We start from the raw sequence: 22,571 nt of genomic DNA on the forward strand, positions 1-22,571 counted from the left end.
TATAAAAACGTCCTATTATCAAACTTGCAGAAATATGTATTTTTGAGAATAAAAAACATTCTCAAAAATTATTTATGGTGGTGGGTCAGAGAAAAGAATAGGAAAACAATGCCTAAGTATTTAGTGATATTAAAATAGGAAATGAATTTCTTTCCTGGTTTTTTCTTTTTCCTTTTTTTTTTAATATGAATAATCTGAAGCAGGGAGGGGTGTAGATTTTGTTTGTTGTTTTTGTTTTTCCCGTAAAGTCGCATTTTTAATAGGCATCCACAAACCAACTGTGACACAGCTGTGTTTTTCTACTCCCTCCCCCCAATAAAAGGACTGGATTTAATTAATTTATCAGTGTTTTTCTTTGTTCCAGTTTAAGTTCAATTAGTTGGATTAAATGACACAATGGATATGAAAAACAACTTTGAGAAGAGTTTAAAGCACTGCATACATATAAAATATCATCGACACCACGGAAAACAATTTGTCCCAATTATAATTACGGAACATTTGCACGGGTAAGTAATAACAGACCCGCGTGTCTGTACTGCTTCGGTATTTACAAATCACTTTTGCTTGCGTTATTGCATCAAAAGAAAGTGAAGAGTGAGCAAGATGCAGACAACAGCCCTATAGAGACAGCCTGTCTCAAAATTCAAGCCAAAGGTACCTTCTTTTCCCTTTCGATAGGCAGACAGAGTTGTGTTAATGAGATATCTGCTCCCTTTACATGAGAAAACCCAAGCAAAGTGGTCGGGCTTGTCCTAGCACACAGCCACCAACAGCTCTTGGCTATCATAAGTAATTTTCCCTGAATATTAACCATGTTTAATTTACTTTTATAGAAAAGCAAAACTCGACACTAGGATCCCACATGGGAAACAGGTACATATCTTCCTGGTAAAGAGGAGAACTCACTGCTTACAGGTGATGAAAGCAAAGTTATCCACCCTGATGGTCGGGGAGACAGGTGGATGGTGTGTCCTCCCCAAATGAATGGTAGAAACGTGCATGTCCACTCCCACCCCGGCCATGTGTGCCAAAGGCAAGTGGCCCTGGAGATGCCCCGAAGACCACATGACACCTGCGATCAGCCGAGGCGTTTCTAAAATGAATGTTAGTGAAACTTACGGCTCTGGACCTAGAGGCTGCTGGAGGGAGAAATATTTCACAAAGGGCGGTCTCCAGAGGGCCACGGAAGAGGGCCGTGGGCAGGGGTGGACCCGACATGGGCGCTGGGTTAGCCTCACAGCCCCCCGAGCACTCTCCAACCCAACCAGGAATCCCCTGAGGATGCAAGAGGCCGTGACCGTGGACAGAGCTTCCCGATGACGCCTAAAAGGTTCCAGCATAAAGGAGGAAACCTGTGGTTAGAGAGACGGCTGGAGGGTGCACATGTGGATGGACAAGGCCAGCCAGCTCAGGGATGCCGCGCCCACCCATCTGTAACTTGGGCCAAGGAAACATCAGCAGAGGAAGTGCAGACAGAAGCCAAACCAGGCTGCTGGTTATGAAGCATCTCATTTCGAGGCACCAGCGGCTGACCGAGCTGGCCAGCCTGACCGCAGGACACGCATTCTGAATGCGAGGTAGCTGCCCAGACGTGCCCACGAGTCAGTGGTTCTGTGTATCTCTCTCCCACTCCGCTTAAAGCAGAACGCTGAAGAGGGCTGCAGCCCGTCTCAGTAGCAAGTATCTGACTAATCGATTGGCAGGATAACCTAAAAATAAAAAATTGAAGGGAGAGGGGAGGCCCTGGAGCAGATAATGAGACACACTGGCAACTGGGCGGTCAATTAAAGTTTCCACAGAGGAGAAGGGGCCAGCAACGAGGTGAAGCCAGCAGCGAGGTGAAGGGGCAGCCTGGGCTCGGGCCCAGAGCTGTGTGCACACGTGCCCCCAGGGCCACAGCCTGCCTGACTGGAGGGGGAAAATGAATCAATGAATAAAAACAAATTACCTTTTACCAAGTTAAATAAAAGCTAATATAAATGAAGCACTGTGGGTGTGGCAGATTTACACTTGCTATGACCACTGCATTCCAGGATGGAAACGTTTTAATGTGATATTAAAAAAGATCAAATTAAACTGTAATGGATGAGACACCGGGTGTCAGAAATGGCACGGCGCCTCGCTTACATGTTCAGAGTTCAACGCTGCAACTCCACCTGCACCACCTCTCCAGCTGCGGGGCGGGGTCTTCGGTGGGGGGTCTGCCCCGCTCCCCTGCTCTCCAGGCTGGCTCTCCTTCCCCCACAGCCGGAAGCACCGCCTTGAGGCCCCGCCCACCTGCCGAGTGTTCCAGCTCTAGGAAGGCACCGCGTGAGAGCTCTGGCGGACAGGACAGGTGGCTGCATGGCTGAGCCTGGCCCCAGCTCACACGATACACTCAGGGGGCCTGGAACGCTGGCACTGCTCCCGTGGGAGGTGCATCCCGGAGTCCTCTAGTCTGCTCTTCCACGTGGCTTCCTGGGAACGGTGAGCGTCCACCCATCAAACCCCGGTCAGGCAGGTCAGGATGTGGCTCAGAGCCGGGCACAGACAGCGGTTGAATCCTGGCCACTCCAAGACCTCGCTGAACCTACGTTTCTGTGCCTGGGTGTCCCCTCCGTCAAGTGGGAACGTGCTCACGCTTCTGAGGTCCTCGGAAGACTGAGGGAGTGCGTGCTGTGCGCTCACGGCCAGCGCCCTCAGTGCGACGCTTGTCCGGAACTCAGCTTTCAACGCCCTCAGCAAAGCACGGATGTGAGGCTGAGCCCCCCACTTCTGGCCACTGTCCCCTTGGACTTGTTTCTTCCTTCCAAGATGGGTTTCCTGAGAGGTCCGTCTGATCCAGTTTTAGAAAATCATGTGTTATTTTGCTGTCGATTTACCTCCTCATCTCAGAGGATGTTTTCCATCACTCTGCTACACAGGGTGCTGAGGATACAGGATGGGCTGGGCTGTCCTTGCCCCGCAGCAGCTGGGGGTCCAGCTGGACGTGCAGAGACACAAAGCTCTCCCCATAGTCCTGGAAACCAGCAATGGTGGCACGTACTTGGAGAACCATAAGAAGCAAGCTTTGGTGGAGTGGAAGTCCTTTCTGATGGAATGATCATGAAAGAAACTAACCATCTTGTAAGTGTTCTTCAAATCAAAGCGGACCAAAGTGCTGGGGTTCAAATTTAATCCCTGATAATGGGTGCAGGCCCTTCTCTGGCCTGGAAGGCCCCCCTGCATTCCCAGTATGATATCAATTCTATTTGCCCCTCAGAAGCTGCAGCCCCCCACAAATCCTCGTGGGCCTCCAGCACAGGCGAGGATTCATTGCCCATTTGAACACTTAATTATCCCCTTCATTTTCTTGCCGTAGTTTGGATGATTATAATCTTATCTTCCCAACGAGGCTGAATGCTTCCTGAGGTTAATGATTTCTACTAAGCAGGCAGGAGGGTCATCAGGACCTGGGAGGGGAGTCTGGGTGTACATTCTGTTTACAGCTCGGTTCCTGGACTGGGGAAGGATGCAGAGATCAGCACCCCCTTCGAAGGGCTGCTCGGAGGATTAAAGAAGAAGGCGCAGCCAAAACCAGACAAAGATGTCACAGAGAAAGAAAACTACAGGCCAATATCACTGATAAACATAGATGCAAAAATCCTCAACAAAATACTGGCAAACAGAATCCAACAGCACATTAAAAGGATCATACATCATGATCAAGTGGGGTTTATCCCAGGAATGCAAGGATTCTTCAATTTACACAAATCAATCAATGTGATGCATCATATTAACAAATTGAAGGATAAAAACCATATGACCATCTCAACAGATGCAGAAAAAGCTTTTGACAAAATTCAACACCCATTTATGATAAAAACTCTCCAGAAAGTAGGCATAGAGGGAACTTACCTCAACATAATAAAGGCCATATATGACAAACCCACAGCCAACATCGTTCTCAATGGTGAAAAACTGAGACCATTTCCTCTAAGATCAGGAGCAAGACAAGGTTGCCCACTCTCACCACTATTATTCAACATAGTTTTGGGAGTTTTAGCCACAGCAATCAGAGAAGGAAAAAAAATAAAAGGAATCCAAATCAGAAAAGAAGAAGTAAAGCTGTCACTGTTTGCAGATGACATGATACTATACATAGAGAATCCTAAAGACGCTACCAGAAAACTACTAGAGCTAATCAATGAATTTGCTAAAGCAGCAGGATACCAAATTAATGCACAGAAATCTCTTGCATTCCTATACATTAATCATGAAAAATCTGAAAGAGAAATTAAGGAAACACTCCCATTTACCACTGCAACAAAAAGAATAAAATACCTAGGAATAAACCTACCTAAGGAGACAAAACACCTGTATGCAGAAAACTATAATATACTGATGAAGGAAATTAAAGATGATACAAACAGATGGAGAGATATATCACGTTCTTGGATTGGAAGAATCAACATTGTGAAAATGACTATACTACCCAAAGCAATCTACAGATTCAATGTAATCCCTATCAAACCACCAATGGCATTTTTCACAGAACTAGAACAAAAAATTTCACAATTTGTATGGAAAAACAAAAGACCCGAATAGCCAAAGCAATCTTGAGAAAGAAAAACGGAGCTAGAGGAATCAGGGTCCCTGGACGTCAGAATATACTACAAAGTTACAGTAATCAAGACAGTATGGTACTGGCACAGAAACAGAAATATAGATCAGTGGAACAGGATAGAAAACCCAAAGATAAACCCACGCACATATGGTCACCTTAGCTTTGATAAAGGAGGCAAGAATATACAATGGAGAAAAGACAGCCTCTTCAATAAGTGGTGCTGGGAAAACTGGACAGCTACATAAAAAAATGAAATTAGAACACTCCTTAACACCATACACAAAAATAAACTCAAAATGGATTAAAGACCTAAATGTAAGGTGAGACATTATAAAACTCTTAAGAGGAAAAGATAGGCAGAACACTCTATAACATAAATCACAGCAAGATCCTTTTTGACCCACCTCCTAGAGAAATGGAAATAAAAACAAAAATAAACAAATGGGACCTAATGAAACTTAAAAGCTTTTGCACAGCAAAGGAAACCATAAACAAGACCAAAAGACAACCCTCAGAATGGGAGAAAATATTTGCTAATGAAGCAACTGACAAAGGATTAATCTCCAAAATATACAAGCAGCTCATGCAGCTCAATACCAAAAAAACAAACAACCCAGTCCAAAAATGGGCAGAACACCTAAATAGACATTTCTCCAAAGAAGATATACAGACAGCCAACAAACACATGAAAGAAGGCTCAACATCACTAATCATTAGAGAAATGCAAATCAAAACTACAGTGAGGTATCATCTCACACCAGTTAGAATGGCCATCATCAAAAAATCTACAAACAATAAATGCTGGAGAGGGTGTGGAGAAAAGGGAACACTCTTGCACTGTTGGTGGGAATGTAAATTGATACAGACACTATGGAGAACAGTATGGAGGTTCCTTAAAAAACTAAAAATAGAACTAGCATACGACCCAGCAATCCCACTACTGGGCATATACCCTGAGAAAACCATAATTCAAAAAGAGTCATGTACCACGATGTTCATTGCAGCTCTATTTACAATAGCCAGGACATGGAAGCAACCTAAGTGTCCATCGACAGATGAATGGATAAAGAAGATGTGGCACATATATACAATGGAATATTACTCAGCCATAAAAAGAAATGAAATTGAGTTATTTGTAGTGAGGTGCATGGACCTAGAGTCTGTCATACAGAGTGAAGTAAGTCAAAAAGAGAAAAACAAATACCGTATGCTAATACATATATATGGAATCTAAAAAAAAAAAAAAAAAGGTTCTGAAGAACCTAGGGGCAGGACAGTAATAAAAACGCAGACATAGAGAATGGACTTGAGGACACAGGAAGGGGGAAGGGTAAGCTGGGACAAAGTGAGAGAGTAACACTGACATATATACCCTACCAAATGTAAAATAGCTAGCTAGTGGGAAGCAGCTGCATAGCACAGGGTGATCAGCTTGGTGCTCTGTGACCACCGAGAGGGGTGGGATAGGGAGGGTGGGAGGGAGATGCAAGAGGGAGGAGATATGGGGATATATGTGTATGTATAGCTGATTCACTTTGCCATACAGCAGAAACTAACACACCTTTGTAAAGCAATTATACTCCAATAAAGATGTTAAAAAAATAAAAAAATTAAAAGAGAAAGAAGGCGGCGCAGGCCAAACGCCAGTGTTGGGGCCTGACCCACTGGGGGGCCCGGCCAACAAGGCAACTTTACAAGGAAATGCGGTCACACAGTGACTCATAGGTGGCACCATTCTGTGCTCACACTGTTCTGAGTACTTCACGGAGACAATTCTACAAGGAAGGTGCCATTATTTACTCCACTTGACAGCTGAGGACACTGGGGCCCAGAGAGGCAAAACAAGTTCCTGAGGCCACACAGCCCTCAGGGCTGGGCCTGGGCTCTGGAGCCAGGCTCCTGACCCTCACTCGGGCTGATCCCTCCCAACTGTCACCACCCCCTTTCACAGATCAGAAGATTGAGGCCAGGCGGTTCGTGTTGGTGTCTCCACCCACGGGGCGTTTCTGTTCGAGATGCCCGCTTGCCGGCACCTGGCAGAATAATTCTCAAATAAGATACTCGGCAGAAACGCATGGACGGAGCCGTGGGTGGGCATGCTTGTCCTGACGCTCAGTAGCATGGCAACTGCCAGTGACGGAGCCCACGCTGCTCAGGGAGCGTGAGGACCGCCGTGACCCACGGCGCCATCAGGTGTTTGTGGAGAAGGAACAGTGCTGTTTAAGGAGCAACAGCACAGACGGCAAACGCAGGTCGCTGGTTGAAAAGGCTCCTCAGGGAACCACCAGCCGCACTCCCCACCATTACATCTTCAAGCTCCGCCCGCTGGACTGTTATCCAGGGGGATGAAAGCAAAGCCCCAGAGGCTAGAAACAGGGGTGATGAATGCTGGGAGACATCAAACATCTTTAGGTCCAGAATGGAGACGTCCAGTTTTCCAAAAAGTCATCAAGTGTTAATAGGAGTGAGTTGAAGTCAGCTTTCAAAGACCGCAGAGCATGCCGTGCCGCGAAGCTGCCAAATGTCATTAAACATTAAGGGACTGAGGACACTGAGGGACTCCCAGAGCCCAGAAATCCACAGTGGAAACCTCCAGGAAAGAACCTCACTTTCATTGCTTTGGTCACTTCAGAGGTGACACTCACACTCAGCCACTTACAGAAAGCCCAGCAGGAGGCAGCATTATGGGGGTCCAGGAGCATGTGTCCCATGGACGGATGGATGGATGGAAAAATGGATGAATGACTAGATGGATAGATGGATGGATAGGAGGATGGGAGGATGGGTGGATGGATGGATGGATGGATGGGCGAATGGCCCCATCATAATAGAGACTCTGCTTCCGTCCAGATTCCAGTCTGCCTCCAACAGTCCTTTTCCTATCAGAGGGCACAGAATTAGCATAGGGGGCGGTTAGGGATCTTTCCCGCACCTCAGATTGCTCTGCTTTAAAATGGGAATCGTACCACCACCCTTGCAGGCTGGCTGTGGAGACGATGTGGCTTCCTGGGCCTGGGGACTAGGTATGCTCAATAAAGGGGCAATGGCAGTACGAACACCCATCCAGGGCCCGGGACTCGTGAGCGGAGCGCTCTGAGTTCCCAGAAAAGAGCTGACACGAGCGCTGGACTCGCTCTCACTGACCGTTACTCTCAGTGACGCTCTCGTCAAGACCGCAGTTGGACTCTTCCTCCCAGGCCGGGGTGGGGCCCTGTGTTATTAAAATCAGTCCGTGAGGTTCTGATATTTCGCTTTAAAATAGCTCAGCTGCCGAGCTTTCTCCCAAATGACGCTGTGGACTGTTTCCATGAAGCCGTGACTCAGGGACAGGGGTGGAAGCAGACGTAGTCTCCACGGTGGTGAGAACACAGGTGCCGCCTCCGGCTGTGATGCCGTTTGGTCACGGTGCCTCCGTTTCCCCATCTGTAAGATGGAAGCCAAGGTCGTTTCTACCTCGAAGGCAGGAGAGGAGCGGGGAGAGAAGGGACAGGATAGCGTCAACCTGGGCTCCACGATGACAGCCACGGTCACCTGAACAATCGCGGCGCAGGGAGGGAGGCGGGGGGAGGAGCGCTGAACGGACAGGTCCCATTAGAGCGGGCTGTGTGGTCAGCTGTCCTGAGTCCCCAGGCCTGGAGGCCCGCGGCGGGAAGAGGAGGCCCGAGCCCACTTCCCGGCCCACGGCCCCACCTGGTTGGCCAGAAGGCCCAGCCCTCCCACCTCCCTCCCGCTGGTGACGCATGGTGAGAAGAGACGCGGGCAGAGGGGCGGCTTGTGTGGGAATCACACTAGGGGGGTCGGGGACTTGGCCCATGAGGGGAAGAGGACCCCTGTGTTGAACCCGGGAGCGATGGGAGATGTCAGAGGACAGTCTGCACGAAAACTGGACAAGCCAGAGAGAGAGGGAGACAGGATGGAGGAAGACGGCTGTCAGATTAGCTTTCCTGGAAGAACGAAAGAGAGGCAGTGATTTCGCCTTTATTTGTAATCGTGCATAAGTCTCCGTTCCCGGTTACAGTTACAAGAAAGGCAGCGCCCTGCAGTGGGTGGATGGCCCTGCAGCACGGAGACCGAGGAACTGCTGTGCATTTGTCCCTGGAATTTCCCTGCAGTGACACCTGGACTTGACGGAGCCCGCAGCCCACACAGGTCCTCAGGGAGGAGCCCCGGGAGGGAGCGAGGGAACCCAGCTCCCGACACAGAGTGCGCACGGCTCAAGCAGGAAGGGACAACACCTCAGGCCGTTGGTCATTCTGTAGCCGTCTTAGGAGGGTTTCGCTCTGTCCGCTAGAAAACCACCATCCTGGCTAATTATTCGGCTTGCAGACCGGCCATCGGGGCGGTGACCTTCATGGACTGCAGTGTCCTTTTGTGCCAATCCAGGACCTGCAGGCTCTGGGGCCCACACTCCCCAGGGCGCCCGCCCACATCGAGAGGTGACTCCCCAGAGCCAGGAGCGCAAACGGAGGTGGGCGGTGGCCGGGCCTGCGGGGCCACGCGGAGACTTAAAGCTTTTCAACCACTTGCCAAAATGTAAAAGTGAGCCAATTCCATGTTAGAAAAGAACTCCAGTTCCCTCTTCTCTCAACTCCACGCGTGATTATGAGCCTGTGCTGTGCCTGACACTTTGATGGGGACTCAGGCCTCTGTTTCCTGGTAAGGGGTAGAGGCCCAGAGGGGTGACCACCCCTTGTCCAGGCCCAAGGCCATGCAAGGACCAAGGCCAATTGTGCTGAGGCCTCAGAGAGACCCGCCTCCCCTCCCCCCGCCCCCTGCGGCTGCCCACGTGCCTCTAGTCACCACTCCTAGAAAACGTCATATTTATGGCCATCTAAATCCTCTTGACCACAATTCCAGAGCTGCTCTAGAGATGACGAATATTTGTACCAAATTCCGTCTGTATTTCCCGAGGCAAAATAAATCTATGGCTCTCCGTTCAGCTCCCTGCAAGGATCACGTCAATACATTACCAGCCACCTTCAGCCCCGTAAATATTTGGCTCCAGTAAGACCTGGTCACGCAGTTAATGCCCACGGCCCTTGCACACACCCGTGACAAAGAAAAGGACGGGCGCCGGCAGGGACTGGGGGCCAGGCCTGCAGAGCTGGGAGGGGTGTGAGGGTGAGCAGGACGCAGGCCTGGAGTTGTCAGATTTTCTTTTCAGTGTTTTTAAGAGAAAAGAAAACTGGTTGTGTTTCAGAGAGGAGATCTGGCTGGAGGGAAGGGAGGCGTGTTGAAGGTGGACATCAGAGTGGCCACGTGTTGAAGCATCGCTGTGGTTACGGATATCATGCTTCCTGTGCCTTGGTTTCCTCCCTGTAAATGGCGGGGGGGGGGGGCAGTAAGTGCGTGGCCTGTGGGCTGCGGGCTGGGAGGAGAGAAAGTGCAGGAGGCTCTGAGGACGCGCCCACCCTGCCTGTGTCGTTGCGGAGCTGACGGAGGAGTGGACACCGCAGCCCCCTCCTGGGCCCTGGGCGCTGGCCACCCACTGAGACCCTGGCGGCTTCCCTTCCACCCCTGCACCCTGTGGCATCACAGGTTGGGGACCTCCTCCTAGGCAGTGACACCAGGTGGCCGGAGGGGCAGCAAGAGGCGGGGCCGGGCCAGCTCCAGGAGGACAGTGCTCCAGGGTTGGCAGAAACGCCTCTTCAGGTGGAAGGAAGCCCACCTCATGGGATGCGTCCTCCGCGGTGCCAAAGGCCGCCTTGTGAGTGGACGGTGTGGCTCCCCTCCTGGGCGCCACCCTTAGAGGGCGCATACGTTTAATCATGGAAAAAAGAACTCGACTGGTGTCCAGAGTCTACTTTGGAAAAACAATCTGATTTTGATGGACTGAATTTATAATTTGCCAAAACAAACAAACAAACAAAAAACCCAACCTGAATTGCAAAGCCAACACTGTCCCCGTGAACGCTGAGTTCTCTCTCGGGAATGTGAACCCAGTGAGTTTACGTGGAGAGGCGAGAACAGACTGCCCTGCCGTCTGCAGGCTCCGTGTCACCAGCAACCTGCCTCACAGGGGCACCTGAGCAGGTCGCCAGGGGCCACCAGGGAAGGAGGACGCGAGTCTGGGGAACCGGGCCGCAGCCTCAGTTGATCTTTGCCGGCCAACACTGGCACATTTCTAAGTGACTGCGCACGGAGTGATTATTTTCCCCCCTCATCCACTTCATCTCCCTCTGATGACCTACTTTTGGTCTTTCATAAGCCAGCACTTCGAGAACTGGGTCATGACAGGAGGGAGGTTTCAGTGATGTATGTTTTCGTAGACTCAGAGCCATTTTATCTCCCACTGTTCTGGGCCTGAGACAAGATGAGGCTTATTATTCAATCCGCAAACAGGCTACTAGAGAATGGTCAATTTAAATGATCATGGCTCAGGTCTCCCTGTGCGTGGGGGTCCCTCTGTAAAAACTCAAGGGGTCTTTAGAGCAGCTCATACACTCAAACGCACATGCACACCCTGGTCACCACCGTAGGGGCTCTGGAGAGGCAGGCGGGGAGCCCGAGCATAGATCCGAGAGGGCGTTCAACATGTGCAGGCCGGACCACGGGGTGGCCGCAGGACGGGAGCCTGGCTCTGACTTACTGCCTGGGAGCCAGCAACCTCGCTTACCTCCCAGGAAACGCAATGGGCTTGATTACAAAGTTTGCAATCAGTGCAGATGAAGGGTGTTCTTTGTGAAATGTCAGTGTCCCGGGGGCAAGCTTCACAGTTCCCAAGAGCAGATAAAGAGAACTCTTTCTCTGCAGGCATTAAGATGAGGAGCCTGGAATTTTCCAGATAGTTACTCTACAGGACAGCCAGGAAAAAAAAAGGAGTCTCACAGTTCAGTGTATGGATGTCTCCAGGGCAGGAAATCAGCGCTGAGCGTCCAAGGTGACTTAATCTCGGCAGAGCGATCAGCTCTGTTTCTGATGAGGAAGCTCGGAGCTCTTTTACATCTGCCGGATACTCGCTAAGCATTAAACTCTCTCTCCCCCTTTCTTCCTCCATCTACACAAGGGTCACCACGTCACTTACTGCAGAAACCTATTTTATGATTCACGAGCAGATTTGTAAAGAGCTATGGATTGTTTCAATACACGTTTGAAAGTAGCAAGTGCTGGTCAAAGGAGCAGGAAGGAACGTTTCTTTTAGACTCTTTTTCTTGGTGGCTGGGGAGGGTTGTGTTTCTAAGTCTACAGTATCATCCAAGCTAATTTGATTTAGTGCAAGAGCTTTTTAAAGGAATTCTCCATTTCGGGAAATGGACAAGAGAATCACAGTACAAGCCATGGAATTAGAGGGATGTTAGAGGGATGAAAGAAGATGTAAGATGTCTTCCAGGCCAGTGGTCCCCAGGGTGGATTTCTAGGCTCTACCTCTGAAAACTGAAGGGGCTGGGGGCTCTGAGGCCCCCCAGGTGAGCCCGACGCACACGCACCCACCAGCAGTAGCACAGGTAGGTGACATGGACGCTTCCTTCTGGATTAACAGTATGTCCCGCCTGACTCGTGTATTCAGTCTCACGGACTTACGGTTCGCCTCCTCTAAAATAATTTCGGAAACTCATTTCTACCACTTTTATCACTCACGTAGTCCCCCAAACAGTCGTACGTGGATGTCCAACCATGAAGCGATGACAGGGAGTGAGGTGGGGTGGCCGGCCGCCTCCCGGACCCCACGGGCCATTCTTGTAGCAGCCGACCTCGGTGGAATTTTATGCAGGACGCATCTCTCTTTCTCAGGGGAAGTCATCACCCCCTCTGGCAGATCAGTCTCAGATAACTAATGTGCCCTCCACCCCTTGGATGGAAGCGAAGGGGAGAGGCCAGGCCAGCCTCAGCTTCCACCGTAAACTTCTGCCCACGCTCCCCCAGGGAGCAGCCTCGTGCCTTAAACCACAATCCTCAAGCACAAATCCAAGCTCACAGAACGCAAAGGCACGGCCTGTCCTAAACCACACACCACAAGGCACACACCAAGGATATAGTTTTTAGTTGTCCTTTTTCTAAGCATCATTCAGAAGGAGCACCCCAGAGGATAGACACTAGCGTATTTCAAATCACTAAATTTCTGGGTTGAAGATCTTTCTGATCAGATTTTCAAACAACTTTAAATGAATAACGCTCCACTGAAAAACACATGCAAAGCCATACAGGCTTTCCAAAAGGAAATTTCAAACGCTGAATATAGATGCAGCTGATATTTACGATTTCCAAATTACGTTAACCCAGCCATTAGTGAAGTTTACAATTGATTTTAATGAGAACCGTCACCATATGGAAAGATCCCCCCACCCCTTTTTTCTCTCTCCCTCCTTCTTCACCCCTAAAATACGACGCTCCTCTCCTTAGCATCTTATACCAGCTGCGAGCAGCAAGCTTGCTGTCTATCAGCATCTGTGAGTGGTGTGCCGTCTTTCCCTCAGACCAGACCTGAGTGGTCCTGGTTTCCCCTTCCCTGTGCTGGCTGACGCTGCCCGAGGCTGGTGCTGTCCAGCGGAGGCCCTGCAGAGTCTCCGAACCCAGCCCCTCCCTGTTCCACCACCGCACCTGGGTTCCCGCCCTCTGCCTCTGGCTCTGCAGAATGACTCCCACGTGCCTCATACCCCCTTCCCTCTCCGCCCGCTGCCTCACTGTTCAGCCCTTGGGAGGAACTTTCCTGTCACCTGTCGCTCGCATCCTCCTCCTCCTTCAAGGCCCACCTCAAATGCCACCTCCCACAGGAAGCCTTGGTAGATCTCCGCTCTCCCCACCCCCGACACAGCTGAATTCTCACAGCAGCTCTCAGTGGTGCCTCTTTGACCGGCTTCCAGGAGGCGAGGGCGGCTTCTCTGGAGCTCAGCTCCAGCTTGGAGCATGAAGACCAACACGGTGAGGCCCACAGGCTGCCTGGGGTTGGAGGGTTTTGCGATGCAGAATTCACTTCTGAATTTACTTCCAGTCTCAGAAGGATGTCATGCTCTCTGAGACTGAATTTAGTCATATATTGATTGACCGACTGACCAAATCATTTTTAGTGACACAGGGACTCTGCTTATGTCCCTACATCATTACGGGAAAAAGCATGGTACGGACTCTTGTGCCCGGTGCGGTTTCTCCCTATGAAGCACGGTGCCCAGAAACAGCAGGAGATGCCGAAATATTGACAGTGATTCTTCTTCCCAGTGGTGGAATAGTGGGTGTTCTAAGTTATCTTGCTTGTATGTTTTAAAAGAGCCTCTTTATTTTAGAATAGTTTTAAATTTACAGAAAAGTTGCAAAGACAGCACAGAGAGCTACACATTCCTCACCCTCACTTCCCTACTGTCAGCATCTCACCCCAAAGAGGTGCATTTGTTATAAGTGACAAACCAATATTGATACGTTATTATTAGCTAAAGTCCATACTTTACCCAGACTTGCTTAGTTTTTTCCGGCTGCCCTTCTTTTGCCCAGAATCCCACACGACAGTTAGCTGTCACTCTCCTTAGGCTCCATTTGGCTGTGACAGTTTCTCAGACTTTCCTTGTTTTTGGTGACTTTGATAGTTGGAGGATTGCCAGTCAGGCTTTTATTTTTTTTTCCTCACTGTACTCGTTTTTTGTTTCGTTATTCTCTAGATTCTGTTGTAAGCCCAGGTTCAACCGTCAGAAATATAGATGAAACCCAATCATGACTAGGAATTTTTCAGTGAATATGTAGGGAAATATTTGGGGATTAATAAGTTTAGGTTATGGAAATGTAGTTTATGGAAAACCTTGATGTCAATTTCTAACATGGAAAAAACTAAATGACTAAATGCATTAGTGCCATAAAAAAACATCATTTTTCCTTAGCCATTGATTACCATCCACTGAATAATTCCAATGATTACACATACAGGTACTACCTAAGCTACTTTTATGTGATAAAAATGGTCAGCTTGCCCGATGCAATCATATTTTCTCCATCAGGTATTTGTGTCTTTGTGAACACGTGGCCTGGTTGCAGTCTGGGATGCAGGAGAGATGGTCTATTGAGAAAGCAGGCATCTCTTCGTGATCCCAGCAGTGGGATATATGGTAGCTCAATTTTTAATTTTTGGAGGAATCTCCATACTGTCTTCTCTAGTGACTGCACCATTTGCTTTCCCACCAACAGTGTGTAAATGTTCCAATTTCTCCCCATCCTTGTCAACACTTGTCCTTTTTTTGTGATCATAGCCATCGTGACAGTTGTGAGGTGTTATCTCATTGTGGTTTTGATCTGCATTTCCCTGAAATTACTGACATTGAACATTTTTATACACACCTGTTTATCATTTGCATGTCCTCTTTGGAGACATGTCTATTCAAGTCCTTAACCCATTTAAAAAATCAGGTTATTAGTTATTTCTTTGTTGTTGCTGTTTGTTTGTTTGCCATTTAATTGTGGAAGTTACGTATATATTTTGGGCATTAACCCCTTACCAGATAAATGCATTGCAGATATTTCCCATCAGGTATTTTGCAGGAGGTACCCTTTATTTCCAAGTGCACCACCGTTTGTTTTTCCTAGAGCGGAAGCTTGTCTCTGAGACACAGTGAACCCACCTTTGCTGTGGGCTTTTTTTCAAGCTTCCTCCTGAAAAAGCCAACTTCTCAGAGGAGCTGCCAGGCTGAGCACCGCCGGCCGTCTCCTTGGTCTCCATGCTCACTGAAAACCCTTCCTCTCCATTTGGATTCCTGGCTTCAAACAAGGACTAAAAATAAACCGAATCTACTTACAAAATACATGTTGAGTGAGCTAATTTAACGGCGCATTATCTGAAGACGGTTATTATAATCAAGATGGTTCTGCGTTGTTCTACAATCTCCTAATTAGATGTGGTACCAAAAGCTATTCCGGCTTTTAGAAAAAACTACCTTTGGAGAAAATGTATGTATTTGTAAATGTCTGTGTATGTATGTACATGTATATTTATTTTTAGTTGTTGCATCTGACTCAAGAAACTACATTCTGCCAAAAAACTCACACAGCGTGTGACAAACTCACTTAGGAAAACCAACAAACCCCAAACTCTCAAATGGGGCAGATTTTTACTAAAGCCAAATCCTAGGGAAACCGGGGTAGTCACAAGCCACTGAGTTGAGTGATTTTTATCCTTTCAGTGGCCTTGGGGGGTGCACAGCCTCGTGTCTGAGTGGTGGGCTTTGAAGGTTTCTGTGCATTTGGAACCTCCTGGCCGACAGACCGGGGGCTCCTTTATAAAACATTTAAACCCTAACCAGCACCATGGGCCCACCCTTCCAACCCTCGTCCCACTCAGAGTTAGAGAAGAACAGGCCCTGATCGATATTCGTCACCTCGGGACCCCAGAGAGCTTTCCTGGATTGCTGTTAGCACCGCATATGGGTGAGGCCACAAAGCCTTTTCCTTTCCCCATATCTGGCAGGCTGGCTCATGTTTATACCACCCAGGGAAGAAGTCTTTGCCCCCAGTAGGTGCCATATAAATAGTCACTGGATTATTTCTTTGATACATTTTGGCCTAACTCATCGCGTTAGTAAAATGGAGGGTTTATCCTAAAGGGGAAAAGTAAAAGTAGCGTAGATAGGATTTAATGCTTCACCAATTTTTCCCCACTCACATTTCTTTTACCAAACAAACCCCTGAAAGTCAGCTGCAAATGAGAACAAGATCACCAGTGGTGAGAAATGTGAAGAAACATCACATGCAACCAAGCTGTTTAAACATTTACATTGCATCCATAATACTCCAAGTTTAAAGGCTGAGCTATTACCATAATTGGATCTTAATAACGGCAGAGAATTGTCTGGAGTTCTGGTTCCTGCTTGCTCCACATTTGAAAATATGATGCGTGAGCTTCTTCACTCTCCACCAAATATGTAAGTTTCCTAACTCATAATTTCGGAAAAAACTCATTTCTATCACAATGTGTCATCCTTTGTTTACTCCCCTCTATAAACTATGTAAATATTTAACACTAATAATAAAGTCACTTTATTTTTGCTGTGATTCGCACTCAGAATTCTTATGGGGGAGCAAACGAATATCAAATCCTACGTGGTATGAGGTTAATTTATGAAGCTGTAATTAATTGCATGTGTCCAATTTAAGCTCCACGTTTGGACACCATGTTTGGACTTCTAATGGACCTGGACCTCTTCTACGTGTACGAGTTTCTCTGTCAACTTATCAACAGAGTTTTTCCACCTTTAGGAGTAGGGAAGATTTAACTAAGAATGAAAACCAAATAAGGGAACTCACATGGCCCTGGATATTGCGTGGAAGAAGCAGAAAACGCATTCATTGCGTGCCAGTCGGCATGGCGACTGGGCTTCTCCTAGAACACATCAGGCTCTTAGCTTCTGGGGAGGGAAGTCATGCGCACCCGCTCACTCTTCCCAGCTTTCTTTTTTCCACCAACATTAACTGAGTGCCTGTCATGTGCCAGGCAGGATGCCAAGTAGAAGAAGAAACCCAGCGTCACCAACAAAATCATGTCCCCTGGGCCCGCGCACCGCCTCTCGTGAACACGTGCGATTGACATGCTTCACGGGACAGGTGAGAACAGGCTCACGTCCTGCGGCCCACGTGGCCTCGTGAACAAGTCGAGGGGCCAGCTGCACAGCCGCAAGTTGGGTACGGGGCTCCGCCGCCCACAGGAAGCTCAGACAAGAAAGAGGGTCCCAGCAGAGTCCTCCCCTCCCGGACATCATGCCCCGTTTCTATTGACCGGATTCCAAAGCCTCCTCCCCCGGCGCGACGGCGCGCTCCTGGTGGGCGAGGGAGTCACAGCAGCTGCGGTCGGGGGTTCGGGATTCATCCTCAACCCCCCTTTAGATGGCCCAAAACAGAGCGTCACGGCGGCTGGCGGCCCTGCCTTCCCCGCTCTTGTCCTCGTTTGGCTCCTCTCAGCCACCAGCTCGCGGTAAACTCTTGGATGCCCCGCACCGCATCGAATCTGCCTAACACGCCTCCCAGCACAGACCTTCCTTCTGAGACGTGAATGAAAACAGATGCGAATTGAAAAGTAATTTCCAGGAGAAACACAGCCCCCAGCCCTACATCTTAAGCAAAATGTTAAAATGAGAAACAAAGAATGCTGAGCTGTGTAATGAAAGCAAAGCACCTTCCCTGTACTCGGAGGGCTCTCAGTGGCCTGTGTTTCTTGTTTCATCTCCCCCCCGCCCCCCCCATTAAATCAGACACTTCTTCTAAACCAAGCCCTCGGGGTGGAACCGGGAAAGTGATGAGAAGGCACCACGTGGACCGGAGCGGGAACGTGTGCTCCTGCCTTGCTCTGCGCCCAGATCAAGGGGAGTGTCGCCACCCGCCGCCGTCGGGAAAGAACCAGTGCAACTGTGCTTCTAGTACCCATTGAGGTCATTAGTCAGAATCACACAGGGCAGAGACACCAGGGCTGCGATCGCTGGATTTTGCCCACAGCCAGTTATTAAATGGGGGGACAGGAGACTGGAACTTCGTGTCCCCGGAACAGTGTTTGCACTTGGGGAGAACAGAGCCACCTCTCACACCGTGTGGGTTTCCTACTGGTCCTACTCTTGTTTGGGTGATAAAACACAGCCAAGTGATGCAGCAGGGACTGTGTAGCCAGGACAGAATGAACTGCTCCATCCCTGACGTGCTGTGATCTCGGGCAGCAGCCTAACCTCTCTGGGCCTCGTTTCCCCATCTGCAAGGTGTGGGTAGGAACCACATGCACCTCATGGAGCCAAGAATTAAATGAGTTGATGAACAGAGGGTCTGCACCTAATCCTTAAGTCAGTGTTTATGTAGCATTAATAGTAATGCATTTTAAAGTTTTTGTCATCGGTTAACTCAGGGTCTCACATCCTCTGCCCTACTGACATTTGGGGCGGGCTGAGTTGGCGCTGAGGGCCTGTCCTGTGCATTAGAGGAAGTTTAGCACTTCCCTGACCTGTACCGACTAGATGCTGCAGTGCCTCTCCCCCCAGAGTGGTGAGAACCCCAAATGCCTCCAGACTCTGCCAAACATCCCAGGGGGTCAGTCACCCCGTGGAGAACCACTGACTTAACAGAAGAGAAAGCCCAGGTGTCACACCGAGTAACCCGCGTGTAGAAATCCTCTTAAGATGATGTTTAAGGACCAAGTCAGAGCATCACTTCAGTAGCTAATGTGTCTCTGGAGAGAGTGTGGAGAACACAAGGTCTGAAATCAGACATCGAATAGGGACTTAGAGGATCTCAGACCCAGACAGTCTCAGGTCAGACATAAGTGACCTGGATAGAATCGCAGGTCCCAGCCCCAGTGGGTGTCCGGCCACAGAGGTCCCCACCCGAACGGGCTCCGTTCTTTGGTGCCACCTAGGGCACTGGGCGCCAGGATCCTGGGACGAGAGTGCCCTTTGAGGCATCGGTGAGTAACGAGGTCTCCAATCCGAGGAGAGCAGTGCCTGATCCAAGGTTAGGACACACGAGAGGCCACTGCAGCCCAGGGGGGCAGCCGCAGCCAGTGGGGAGGGGAGCACGTCTAACGCCAGGTTCAAACCCCGGGATCAAGTGGACAGCATGAGGGGACGCCCCACAGAAACCAGGCCACATGCCAGGGCTCTCAGCCCACCTGTCCGGTTACCTCCTCTCCCTCCGGGTGAGTCCAAGATACACTGAGTTCAAAAGGTAAAACATGTTTCCTTGTGAGAGTAAATGCCAGTATTCAAACGGAGTTTAAAAAATTGTGTCCACTTTATCCACAGACTTATGAGACATGTTAAATAACATTTAGCAAATAATAAATAAGAATTCACCAGTTCATTCAGCATGTGGCTCCTTATACCTTGAGGCCAAACACTATGCCTGAATTTGTGGTAAAGCATGACCTATGTCCTTGTGACATATAACCTATGCCATATGACCTACGTCCTTCCACAGACTCAGCGAGGTTAGGGCAGGGGGTGGACCCCACCCTAACATCTGGAACATCCTGACCACACTTGTGTCCAACATTCATGGTCCAAACAGTGGGCTTGTCCAAGAAAACAGTGCTTTTTCAAAAGAGATTTTATATTCACTGTTAGTAATATCTTATGACCTCTTTTTCTATTTCTCTTTGTCCTTTTTGAAAAGAAGGTCCTTCACATTTGCAATTAAGTCTGCACCTGAAGAGCCAGAACTCAGACTCCCTGAACTCAGAGCTCAAGACAGACACCTTTCTGCTTGGTCTGCAAGGAGCATCTTCTTTCCCCCAAAGGGCCCCACCTGACGGTGGGTGTCCTGTTGCACCCAAACCCCAGGACCCTTGCAGTCCAGTCTCACGTGGGATGACTGGATTGCAAGGTGGCCCCATCCATCCTCATCTGTGTTCCACCAGGGCGCGTGCTGCCCACAGAGTCTGTAGCATCTATTATTTCTCCAGGTACGTGAGGCTCTCCTGGTACCCAGCCAAGCCATGAAAGGAATATTCATTTGGGCCGAGTCATCTTGGCCTCCAGAAATGCTTTCAATGAGTTGTACGTTAATATTATTCCCACTGTTTTATTAAATAAAATGGTCAAACCACCACATAGAACCCTCTGTTGTGTTTTGTCCGGAAACATTCAGGATGTTGTCTAATATATTTATTACTCAGTGTCTCCAACACAGGAGACCTGCCCAGTGAGGGACTGTTCTTTTAGACATTAGTTCTGGTAAGAGTATTTTTTGCCAGAAAAAAAAAGAAGGAAAGAATGAGTGTTTCTCTTTCACGATGCCTGCAAGCATGTTAATGGCTTATGTTTACCTCTGCGCTTTGGACACCAGGAAGCTGACAGCCAAGTGTGAAGCTCCTCTATGGTGCTGAGGAAGGGGCTTCACCTGTTTCTTCTTTACACCTGGCCCTCTAGCCTCTTGTATCTAGTTTGCTCTTTTTTTCCCCATTCCTAACACCCTTCATGGCACGAGGCTGGGTAACTATGAACGTATGTCATCACAGGTGTGGGCGTGCCAGTGGCTTGGCTGTTTTTTTTTTTTAGAGAGTAACACAAGTTAAGTTTCCACATAGGACAGAGAGTGTAGTAAGGGTTAGAGGTGAGAGCTTCCCACACGACTCGGGGTCAGAGAGCATTTCCTGACCACACACACTTCACATTGCACCCATAGCTGTCTTTCCACAAGCAGAGAAGAATCTTCAGCTATTTACTTTTAACATTTTCTTTAACCGAAAACACCTTTTGAACCATTTGCCACAAACCACAAGAGCAACCTTAGTCTCCTAAGAAGCCAGCCCAAGGACAACCTGGGAGAGGGGAAAGCAGACCCCCAGAAAGTGTTCAAAATTTAGAAGCAGTTGCTTCCAGGTCAGACTCAAGAAAAAATGCAAACCACACCACCAGGTCGCTCAGGTAGGAAAAGTGCCTCACCGTGAGAGCAGGTTTTGGAGCTCACCCTGAGGTGCTGGGCTCAATCTCATCTGTGTTGGAGTAGAATCGAATTGTTGTCCAGGCTGGCTTCTCAAGTCAGAGATTCCACATCAGTTGCCTTTTTCCTGGTTCCCGGCTTGGCTGTCTCATTCTCCCCCCACCCCCTTCTTCACCAGCACAGGTTTCACCAAGAAAGATGGAGCGATGCTGTCACAGCCTGGGCAATGTGACCCCATCGCTCGCTCTCACTGGATCTGCCTGACTCACACTTTCCCTGGGCTGAGGAGGAGCCGGGAGCGGAGACAGGTTCCCGCAGGTGAACCAGGTGTGTGAGGGCACGTGTTCGTTCAGCAGCGGGATCACTTACCTAGGAGGGAGAGAAGAGGAGAGGTCATTAGCTGAGCCTGGAGCCTCCCCAGCACGCGCGAGGCTGGCGTGCGCCGGTGGACCACTAGTTACCCAGACTAGCGGCCTCCGCACTCCGCACGGCATGTCCCGCTGCCCAGAACGCGCTTCTCTGCATGCTCTTTGGGCCATACAATAGCTGTCGGGCGGCGAGGGTGGGCGTCTGCGGGTCCCGGAGACACGGGCTCAAAGGTTGAGATTCAGCCGGCTGATGGGGCTCCTGATCTCTCAGCCAGGCTTCTTTCCAACGGCACCCTGCCCTCCCCCCGACCCCCCCGCCCCGCCAATAAATTATTCCTAACTGGACGCTCAGCGTCCGCACAGGTAGCCAGGTAAATACCAATAATCGGTGGCATTTCCTAAGGATGCCGCTTCTCCATTTCTCTCCATCTCCCCAGGGGACTCTTTTCCACCAGTTATAACTGTTCTTTTGCACAGAAGCCAGATAAATGAATGTGTTCTCTATATGATCTAAAGCTGCAGGCTTAAAGGGACTGCTGAGGACATCGATACTATGAAGCTTTAAACATCAGATACGGGGAGGCAGTTTGCATGAAGATGCTGGGCTGTGGGCCCCCCTCCCTGACCCTGGTTCTGCAGAAGCAGGCCTGGTCCGGCCAGGGCTCTAGAGAGGACGCCGTGTGGCGCTGACCAGGAAAGCCCTTGCAGAGCAGGACCTCTCCATGGGAGGAGGAGGCGCTTGCTCTCCCGCCATCCGGAACCCTGTCAGTGGCCCTGCTGCTAGGAATGCAGTCGTAACGCAGCCTCCTGCAGAGGCTGATGCTGCAGAGCCTGAGAAACAAGGAGTTTGCCTTTGCAGTCGTAACGCAGCCTCCTGCAGAGGCTGATGCTGCAGAGCCTTAGAAACAAGGAGTTTGCCTTTGCAGTCGTAACGCAGCCTCCTGCAGAGGCTGATGCTGCAGAGCCGGAGAAACAAGGAGTTTGCCTTTGCAGTCGTAACGCAGCCTCCTGCAGAGGCGGATGCTGCAGAGCCTGAGAAACAAGGAGTTTGCCTTCCCACGTCCAAGCCAAGACAGTCCACGTGGGCACCTGCACTGCCCGTGTCGAGGGCCTCATCCCACGTATTCAGCACCCAGGCTGGTTTGGGACTTGGGGCTATGAGGCTGCAGGACACAAGCCCACGGGCCCATGATGTTAGGAGAACAGGACTTATAAGGATGAAATATGAACATTTATAGAAAATGCCTCCACCTAGCACTACAGAGACGCTGTCAAACTGCCATTCTTTT

At 49.5% G+C, this 22,571-nt stretch overlaps 1 protein-coding gene across 8 annotated transcripts in view; it reads right to left on the reverse strand.

Annotated features, from left to right (window-relative positions):
• Positions 1–22,571, reverse strand: part of CDH4 (cadherin 4) — a 578,825-nt gene that overhangs the window by 338,289 nt on the left and 217,965 nt on the right. Inside the window, exon 1 of one of the 8 annotated variants that reach the window (XM_059898542.1) lies at positions 21,184–21,252. The exons of the other annotated variants lie outside the window; for them this stretch is intronic. The gene's annotated coding sequence lies outside the window, so the exon portion shown is untranslated. Of the gene's footprint in view, positions 1–21,183; positions 21,253–22,571 lie in introns of those variants that run through there. 8 annotated transcript variants of the gene reach the window in all.

The sequence above is a fragment of the Balaenoptera ricei genome, chromosome 15 (genome assembly GCF_028023285.1).
Source record: "Balaenoptera ricei isolate mBalRic1 chromosome 15, mBalRic1.hap2, whole genome shotgun sequence".
Taxonomy (NCBI): domain Eukaryota; kingdom Metazoa; phylum Chordata; class Mammalia; order Artiodactyla; family Balaenopteridae; genus Balaenoptera; species Balaenoptera ricei.